Raw genomic sequence first — 10,260 nt, 5'->3', positions numbered from 1 at the left:
CCTCTTTGCAGTTCCAGGTGACAGCTACAGCAATTGTTTGCAGGGAGAAATAAGTCAGGGATTCATTTCATGCATGTTTAGCCTCCGTTGACATAATTTAGCAGCTGTAAACACAGGGAAGGGGGTTGAAACATGTGAGCAGCTCTCCACACTCCCAAAGTAGCAGGGACTGCAGTCTGAGAACCATTCTTCCTGAAAAATACCTGGCCTGATTCTTTTATTCCAGCCCTGAAGAGAGCATTGAACACTCCTTTTTCTCCAAATAGGTTCACAGAGGAAGGCTAGATGGAAAAAAATGTGCAAAAAAACCCAACAAATGGGGACAGAAAAGGTAAATTTATTTAACAAACTAGTATGGCACACACTTCGATATTCTGCCCTTCAAAAAACAGTGTATTATAATAGTAAAGATACTACAATGTTCCCTGTTATAAAAATATAATACACTATAGCATGTCCTTCTGTTAAATAAACAGTGTCTCACATTGCAATGTTCCTCCCTTATTTAAATAAAAATTCTTCTGAATCAGACATTATGCCACTCTTATTAAAACAGACTATGTGGAATGACTTTGTGGCCCTGAACGTTTTAAGCGACCGTAACGTTGCTAGCTGGCTGTGCTGGCACCTTTTCTCATGAGGGACCATGGGCCATAGTCTGTCTCCTGTCACATATGGACTCTTCAGTCATTTGGAAAATCCCATTGGATGCCTCTCTGCAATCTAGCAGTTTGAATGCCTCCAAAGCACTGGTCCTTTGCTCAGAAAAGACCCCCATTGGTTTCATGATCTGAGTGATGGATAGTAAAACCAATGTGCCTCTGAACAAGGATCATTTAGATCACAGCTGTGGCCCTGCTAAACTTGAACGGCCCCTGTACACGTTACCCCGATTATACGCTCATGAAGAATCTGAAACCCACACGCAGCATACGCTGGGAACGGTGGCCCCGAGTCCCAGGAGAGGCCACAGGCCCCATTAAAAACAGAACACAATCAGCATGTGAGTCACTGAGCAGAAACTTTTCACATCGCTGCTTCTTGTCATGTCCACGCGGCTGTCAACAAAACCTTAATTTAATTGTGCAGACAAGCAAGGGGTGGAAAACAACAGTTTCAGCAAATCAACGTAATTTGCAGGGAAATTGGTGAGTTACTGGCAGGAAATGTAATGAGGAAGGAAGCGTCTTGGTGCAAGTTTAACTTCTTGCTTCTGCGGCTGCTCCGTCTCTTGGGTCAGAGGGGCATGGCTCCGGGAATGCAGATGGTGGCAGCGGCATTGGCAGGCACAGAGACTTGACACCCCTTGCCACGCCTCCCTTTCCTGTGGAGGGAGCTTCCTTCCAGCAGTGCCCGCTTCTCGGGAGATACTTCCCACTAAAGATTCGTCTCAAAGCTGCGAGGCCTCGTGTATCCCAAATGCCCACTTTGGGAAGCCCTCCCAGCACTGCCGGTGCCATGGGACGTCCATTCCTCATCCAGCACCAGCTGCTGGGACTCCTCCTGCCCCTTTTGGCCTGGTCATGCCTCTTGTCCTGACTGCAGGATGCTGGGTCCTTCATGCCTCTCCAGCAATGCCCGCTCCATGCTCCGCACTCACAGCAGCACCCCACGGGAACACCCCAGCCCTTCGGCAGTGGCGAACCTGACAGCTGTGCCTGGGAACTCCTATTGCTGCAGTGGCGTCTAGCTGGAGGATGAGACTTTCTGGTGCTGACGCTGACGTCTTCATCTGGTTGGGGAAGAGAAAAAAGAAGAAAAAAACCTACACGCAAGCATTTTATACAGTTTCTGTGCAGTTAAAGCGAGAAGCTGTGTCCCCAGAGGCCAAAGCAGAGGGCTGAAACAGATTAGTTCCTTCCGAGAGATTTATTTTTGTTTTTTGGTGGTGTCTCAGTTGACGTTCCACCTCATTAGCAGGCATTGCATCGCAATGCCTTCTGCCATCCGCTTCCTGCGCGGGGAAGGCATGCGTCTTCCCCCCCGCCCCCCTTCTCTCTTCTGCCCCTCCCCAGCTCAGCGCCTGGCCCTTCGTGCAGAAGTTTTGCCACAGTGCAGCGTGGGCAGCCAGAGACCCAACTCCTCTCTCAACAGACATCCCTCTCCTTTCAACTCAGCAAAAGCAATTCAAATGTAAAGAAGTACTGCAGCAAGGGGGGGCAGATAGAGGAGACTCAGGCATTGGCACCTCGACGTGCTTCCTCCAAGCCATATTCCCGTCCCGTGGCTCTAGGCAGATTTCCCACCGCACTTGCCCTTGGATGGCAGTGGCATGGGCTGCTGTTGCTCAGCGTAGGAAGGACTGTACCAGGCTGAAGGCACAGAAAAGCCCTGCTCTCGGTCCCAAACACACAGTTGTTCTACTAACCGCCCCCTTCGGTATCCTTAAAAAACAGCCACGGAGGATTTTCAACCTCCGCACACAGAGCAGCATTGGGCATGCTCCTCACCTCCCCTCGCTACCACCAAGGGCCCTCTCCAATGGACATGTGGCAGGTCAGGTGTGAAGTGCATCAAGCCAGCTCTGTTTATTCCTAGCTGGTAGCCAGGGGATGTCAGGAGTTGAGCACTGGTGCATTAACTGTGTGCATTGAGGGCAGCATGTGTTTGAAGAGTTGGGGCTGTGCATGGATATGAATTAATGTTTCCACAGATGCATTAACATGAACATTTCTGGGTCCTCAGATCTCAGTCCTTCTGCTTTGTATGAGGGTCGCTTCAGTTTCTGCACGAATGTTTCTTTGCTTTTTAATACAGTATATAGAAAGGGATATTCCTGGAATGATTACGGGCAAGATGAGCTGATCCAAGAGGCCCTGTGCCAGCACTGTGACCTGAGAGCAAAAGCGGACATGCAACCCCAGCGTTGCTAATCCTAGTCTCACCCCTTGCCCTTGTTTAAAGATACAGGCTCTTTTTCTTTTGATGACTGATTGGTGAGTCCTTACAGGGTACTCGTTTCATATTTTTCTATCTAGAAACTTGCTCATAATGAATGCAGAAATTCTCCTCTAGTGACCTGACTCCAGGATCAGAGGCTTTATAGAAAACACCAGCTAGCTCAAGACTGCTCATAAACATCCCAACAGTTGGCCAACCTGCAACCTGCCAGCTGGATGGGCTCCTCTCCCAAGTGACAACTGGGATGGTATCCCTTTCCAAATATTTGTTGAAAGTCACTTAGACTAGACGGGCACCTTAGGGGTAAAGGTCACATTTAGAGGTGGCCTAAAACTCTACTAAACCTCAGGGGATCCAGGTGACACCAGGGGGTTCATTTCAGCACATTACAGAGATAAGGAACAGCTCAGCAGTTTGTTTCTGAGTTTCCCACAGTTCATAGACATTAGGGCTAGAAGGGACCTCGCGAGATCATTGAGTCCAGCCCCCCGTTGAAGGGGTAGGAAGTCAGCTGGGGTCAAAGGATCCCAGCAAGGTAAATGTCCAAATGTTTCTTGAAAGTGTCCAGAGTAGATGCTTGCACCCCTCTGCGGGGAGTCTGTCCAGGCCATGGGGGCTCAGACAGTAAAGAAGTTCTTCCTTATGTCCAGCCTGAAACGGTTTTGGAGGAGTTTGTGACTGTTAGACCTTGTCCTCCCTTGGGGCGCTCTGGTGAGCAGGCGTTCCCCCAGATCCTGATGCACCCCTTATACACTTACAGGTAGCCACCAGGTCCCCCCTGAGCCTGCGCTTCTCCAGGCTGAAGAGTCCCCTGGCTCTCAGCCTCTCTTCATAAGGCCTGTTCTCCTCCTCTCTGATCATGCACATGGCTCTCCTCTGGACTCTCTCAAGCTTCTCCACATCCTTCTTGAATTGTGGAGCCTGGATCCGAGGGTCACCCCAGAACAGATCTAAAATCCAGAGCTGAATTGAGGATCTTCTCATCATTGGGTTTGACTCTCTTTTGTGGGAAGAGAATGGTTCAAAAACACTCATTTCTCCTGGGACTCCTCTGCTAATGAACTGAAAGGACAAAGCAGCACAGGCTAGAGCAAGTCACTGGAAACCTTTAAATGTTAAGGGAAGAACACAAACAAAAAAATAATCCCAGAAGGTCAGGGCATTAACCCCCCACAGCAAGCAGATCGGAAAGGCTTGCAGCCCCCACTGGAAACAGCATGCCAGTGGGAAGGGGAGGAGGGGGTGGTAGCTGCCAGAGCCACGATGCCACAACTGGGTTTTATTTATTTATTAAGGAGATTTCTTTTCTTCTATAAGCAGGTCAGCCCAATTAAACCTGACAGCTTGTTTACAGCAGGCTCCTACCCGATGGCAGCTTCCGGAGAGGCTGCATTCAACAAGACAGCGCGTGAGAGGGACTAGGGCAGCCAGAGTGACCTGGAAGAGGTAGCAGCACGTGATTAAAGAGAGGGTTCAGACAGTGCTCCCGCTCTGCCAACCTGGACCTCTCCTCCAGGGCAAGGAGGGGAGCTCAGGAACAGGCACGATCCTGGTGCCAAACCCGACAGAAGCAGCATTGCGTGGGTCCGCTGAGTCCAGCAGCCAGCACCGTGTGCTGCAACGCAACGCCAGCTTGATGTGAAGTGGTCAGCTCATGAGAGACCAGAGAAGCAAGTGTATTTTATATTGTGTGAGAAGGCCAGATGCTTCCCCGTGGCAAGCTCAAAGGGCCTGTGCTTTGGGCCCATCCCCAGAAAACAGAAGCTCAAGGTGTCTGGGCTTCCCCCTAAACAGCCATCAACAAACGCCTCCCTCCGTCTAACCAATTCCTCCGAACCACTCTGATGCGCTGCATGTTGAGTTGCTCTGAGAGTGCCTTCGCTCCCATCCCACGCGACCACCCGCTCTAGCCACGGTAGAGCTTGAAAGCAGGAGGCTGCCTGAGAGCAGATCACTTCCAAAGGACAAAGGTGCGGAGGCAGAAGAGAGATCAGCCATTTGCCAGAGCCAGCAATTTTCTGATGGAATCCCAAAAAACCCCTTTGGCCTCTTCCTAAACCCCACCCCCCCATCTCTTCTACAGGCGAAGCAAGTATTCACAAGATGAGGTGCAAAATTCCTCTTCGACTTCAAACACATGTCTCCTGGCCAGTTACCCCCCGATTCCTGGCATATCCCACTGGAAAGCTCTTAATACAACCAGCTGGCAAGAGGCAGTACAAAGCTCTGGTTTCCCCTGCCATTCACGCCTCCAGATTACAACATCTCTCGTTGGCAGAGGAAACAAGGGGGGAAAAGCAGCCTGTTTTCCAAAGGGAGCCTGGCAATATCAGAGAGACTTTGAAAGCACTGTGCTTGCCTGTTTGCAAACAGAAAGGGGGAAGGAGGGCGAGAATAAAGTTCACATTCCTCCAAAGGGATCTCATGTCATTACAGACATCATCCCGTCTCTGCCTGGATGGAAGAGATTATTAAAAATGTCTCCCTCAGATCTATGTGCAGTAAATAATGTGAGCAGTTTTTAACGAACTCTGAATCCAGAGCTGCCATAATGCTGGTGTTGGTCTCAGGCTATTTCATAAAAAATCCTGCTGAGATGATTTCATAGATTTCATAGACATTTGGGCTGGAAGGGACCTCGGAAGACCATCGAGTCCAGCCCCCTGCCCCAGGGGCAGGAAGTCAGCTGGGGTCCTAGGATCCCAGCAAGATAAACATCCAAACATTTCTTAAAGGAGTCCAGAGTAGGCGCTTGCACCACCTCTGGCAGCAGTCTGTTCCAGGCCTTGGGGGCTCGGACAGTAAAGAAGTTCTTCCTTATGTCCAGTCTGAAACAGTCTTGGAGGAGTTTGTGACCATTTGACCTTGTCGTCCCTTGGAGTGCTCTGGTGAACAGGCGTTCCCCCAGATCCTGATGTACACCCCTTATATACTTATAGTCGGCCACTAGGTCACCCCTGAGCCTGCGCTTCTCCAGGCTGAAGAGTCCCATAGGTCTCGGCCTCTCATCCTAAGGCCTGTTTTCCTGCCCTCTGAGTATGTGCGTGGCTCTCCTCTGGACTCTCTCAAGCTTCTCCACATCCTTTTTAAATTGTGGAGCCCAGACTTGGATGCAGTACTTGAGCTGCAGCCTCACCAAGGCCAAGTACAGAAGGAGGATGACATTCTGGGATTTGCTTGAGAAGCATCTATGGATGCAAGCCAGAGTTTGGCTCGCTTTACCTGTTGCGACATCACATTCGTGGCTCATATTCATCTTGTGGTCAATCATGACGCCCAAGTCCCTTTCGGCTGTGGTGCTAGCAAGCGTAGCACTGCCGAGCCTATAAGCATGCAGTGGGTTTTTCTTCCCAAGGTGGAGTACCTTGCGTTTTTCAGAATTGAACGCCATCAAGTTTTCATCCGCCCATGTTCTGAGTCTGTCAAGGTCAGCCTGGATCACCAACCTGTCCTTGGGTATGGACGCTTTACCCCGAAGTTTGGGGTCATCGGTGAATTTGGCCAGTCCGCTTCTGATACCAATGTCCACATCGTTAAGGAAGATGTTAAAGAGTACAGGCCCAAGGACAGAGCCTTGGAGGACCCCACTGGTCGCAGCACACCACAATGATTGACTTCCGTCAACTACCACTCTCTGGGTCCGACCTTGGAGCCAACTCCCCAGCCAGTGAACTGTGATATAGCCGAGTTGCACTGTGTCCCCTTTGGGATAGTTTGATCATGGACAGACTCGGGCACTGAGCTGTGGCTGCATTTCCTCCGCTTCATCCTGCCCCCTCTGAGGTCTGTGGCACATTGGGTGTCAGATCAGCTTCATCTCTTATTATTTTCAGTTGAAACAGCTGACCAGTGGTGAAAATTTGGGGTTTCTGCTTCATATTCTCCTTCACAAGACAGGTCTGTTTTCCATGTAAAATAATAACTTTCCATTGGAACACTGAATACCTAAGATCCAAAATCTGAAGAAAATTTAATCTGAAAATGCCACCGAGGAGCATCACAGGGACGGAAGGCCCAGTGCCTTGTGCTGCCATTCTCCGCTAGGATGGCCACTCTCAACCAGAGTGCCACAGCACCCTAGGGTGCCTTGATATCCTTTCAAGAGTGCCATGGGGTACCATACAGCGTTAGCATGGATAGAGGCGCAAATACAATGCATAAGAGAAACCCAGAGATTTCAAATAGGAATCTATAGTGTTAAAAGCATTCTCACCTGCTGGGATCTGAGTTCTTTGCAACAGAAAAATTGCTCTATTATTTTGTCTCAGTCAAAAAACAAGAGCTGGCATTTTCCAAGGGGGACCTTGAGTCTACCGAGGCGGAGAACCACTGCTCTAGGAGCTGGCTCCCCAGCTGAACAACATCCTCCATGAAGCACTGCAGCAGCTCAGCAAGATGCCAGGTGGCTTGCGGCAGACGTAGTGCACTCAGAAAGCCCAGCTCAGAATGAAACCGGAGGGCAGAAAATCCCTGAACCCTGCTTCCCATGAAGCGGCATACCTACGTTTCTGAACGTAAGCTCTTCAGCAGTCTGCAATGCTCCATCAGCAGCGCTTCGTTTTCAGCATTGCAAACATTTCCTAAGTGTAGCACTAGGACCCGACTTCATTACCGCCCCCAGAGCACTGGCAATCAAGAAGCAAAAGCTCTCTGAAATGACTGCATTGCTTGGACCATGGCATAGAGCCTGGCAAACTAAAACACCAAGGGACAACCTCCATGTCACCTCCCCTGTGCCGCCCTGTTCCAAGTGACTCGAACAGAAACAGAACTGATTAGCCCTGTTGGAGCACAGCAAGGCCCCCAGCTCAGGGTATGGTCCAGCTTACCTAACACAGCTGCTTTGTGTTGCCATAATGATTTATTGCACCAAATACCTGCTTCATTTCCCACTCCCAATATAACCCTAGACTGTAGCATCTCTGCATCATCTCTTGCATACACCACGTACCTGCATGACTATACGTGTAGCCTTAGCACCTGCTTAAAAAGGCTAAATAAGAGACAAGAGGTTTATAGATTCATAGATGTTAGGATCGGAAGGGACCTCAATAGATCATCGAGTCCGACCCCTTGAATAGGCAGGAAAGAGGGCTGGGTCTAGATGACCCCAGCTAGATGCATATCCAACCTGGTTTCCAACCAGGATGCAGTAAGGTTCAAAGTCAAGGTTAGTTTTTGGTTCCAGGGTCTGTCAGAGCCAGGAGAGTGAAACCAGTCCCATCCCAATTATAATGGAGCAAATTAGATCAGGCGTACCTCTTCTTAACAAGAGTTGGGAACCATCTAGTAGAGCAGTGAGTAACTAGATAAGCTGCAGCCTGGTGCTTAAGTCACGTGGGACTGCTTCGGCCAATCAGAAAGGAAAATAAATCAGCAAATGTCATGCACACTCATCTGTCACTCTGCAAAGAGCCAAAATCTGTCTGGTGATGGCACACAGGAGGCAGCGAGAGTATGTCTGTGTACATGCACACTCTAGGAAAAGAGGTAGCAAACCCCAAGCTCTACTGCAGGGTCAAAGGTCCTCCCAGGGGCAGATAGGGCTAGGTTGGTTCAGGCCACCTTTGACTCCCCTGCCCAAATTACCAGCCCCCAATTAGAGCTGGGGCATGGTGGGGGTGGAGGCAACCTTTGGCACCCATCTACATCATCCACATTCATACCTTGCAAAGCTACCACAGCGCTAGTATTTACCTGGATGCAAACGCTCCAGGTTCTCATTGCATTCATGCTTCAGCAGCTATGTCCCATCAGCCATGTCCAATCAGCAACCTTGCCTGCACTGCATATTAAGTCATGTATTTTACAAGCAATCCAGTCATGGAAAAATACCACATCAGAATGGGTAGCTGTGCTGAAGGGTAACGTTTTCAAACTTGCTTAGCTCCTAAGTCACTCGGGGGCTTTTCGGAAATGTTACCTGGTGTTGCTATAGGAACCCAAATAGTTTACTTGTCTGACTTCTTTGCAACCTGAAGTGAACATTAACGCTGGGATCTGCCCTTGATTTGTTGCTTTCTGAAGCGAGAGAAGAGGGAAAAGAGAGAAAAATAGCTGGGTAAGCAGAGGTAGAGATGCACAAATGGATTTTGAATGTAGCTTCCCACACCTGAATTTCCACTGCTTTCTAGGCATGCAAAAATCCCCCCCAGGGCAGGAAGGAGACGGGATGCAGGAGCCACGAGACAACTGCTAAGGTGACACGTTTCAAAAGCACCAACCTATGCAGGTTTGAAAACTAATGTGCAATTGCTCCTATAGCTTTGCTTTATCCCTCTGGACCTCCCTGAGTTCCAGCTGCACAGGACATCAGAACTGTTCAGCCACTTCTCAATCAGGCATAACGTTACTGGGGTTGGTGATCTCACACCTTTGGCTGATGACAATGCAGCCAAATACAGGCCAGTTCCCTAGATCAATGATTCTCAACTGGGTGCCTTGAGATCCTTTCAAGGGTTATGCAGGATGCCCCACGGGCCAGGTACAGACATTACACTTTTAAGTGATCAGAAACCAGTCTATACCCGTAACAGAACAAAAGTTCAGCACGCAGTCAGGTTTAAAAATAGCAAAATCCCATCTTAGATTTTCCCCCGCACCAAAGGGCAAATGCGTGTTCTGTTCATTACCGATCTAAACTACGCCACTTACAGAAAACCGCTTAACTTAGATCACTTCCACCTCATGCTTTGTGAATGTCTGTACCTAGCCCCAATGGTAGCGCTGTTAGGTGTGCAAACACGACCGTGAGATAAACCCAGAGATTTCAAATAGGAATCTTTATATGAAAAACTATCTGACCTGTTGTAGTCTTCCTGAGTTTCTGCAACAGAAGAATTGCTCTATTATTTTTCTGTAGTCAAAAAACAAGCGAAAACTAAAAGCTAGCATTTGCCAAGAGGTGTCTTGAGTCTAAAACAGCGTGGAACCACTGCCCTAGATTCATTTACCCATTTTGAAGGGCCTGTGTTCCTGTCCTGATGCTTCTCCTGTCCTTAAATTGGGTCTCCGAGTATGTTGTCAGCCACAGCCCCATGAAGCTTGGTGTTCAGCTGATTTGAAGAACCTGTTCCTACAGTCCCTGTCTACGTAAAACACCAGTCGTCTCTCGTGGGTGACTGACAGTCACAATGAAAGGGAAACCCCATGTTCTGGGCAGGCTGCTTTGCACAGCCCTGGGCCTGGCACCTCCACGTGGTGCCCTGTCAGCAGTCTGCGGGTGGTGGATGTGTGTGGGTGGGCAGATGCCCATGACTTGAAACATGCATCCCCCCTCACCACTACACCCTATATGCCCCATGCTTTCCTGCTTCAGATCCCCTTCCCCAATACTCCTGATGCTGCCCTGTGCACCTC

General features: G+C 49.4%; 1 protein-coding gene across 1 annotated transcript in view; it reads right to left on the bottom strand.

The window, feature by feature from the left end:
- Positions 1–317: 317 nt before the first annotated feature.
- SPATA20 (spermatogenesis associated 20) overlaps positions 318–10,260 on the bottom strand; it is a 41,874-nt gene continuing 31,931 nt past the window's right edge. The window contains exons 17-18 of the mRNA XM_025199158.1: positions 8,825–8,922; positions 318–1,732 (exon numbers count right to left, since the gene is read on the bottom strand). The gene's annotated coding sequence lies outside the window, so the exon portion shown is untranslated. The remainder of the gene's footprint in view (positions 1,733–8,824; positions 8,923–10,260) is intronic.

Source organism: Alligator sinensis, unplaced genomic scaffold (assembly GCF_000455745.1).
Source record: "Alligator sinensis unplaced genomic scaffold, ASM45574v1 scaffold876_1, whole genome shotgun sequence".
NCBI lineage: Eukaryota > Metazoa > Chordata > Crocodylia > Alligatoridae > Alligator > Alligator sinensis.
The sequence above is the reverse complement of the archived record's forward strand: the minus strand, read 5'-3'. Positions and strand labels throughout refer to the sequence as shown.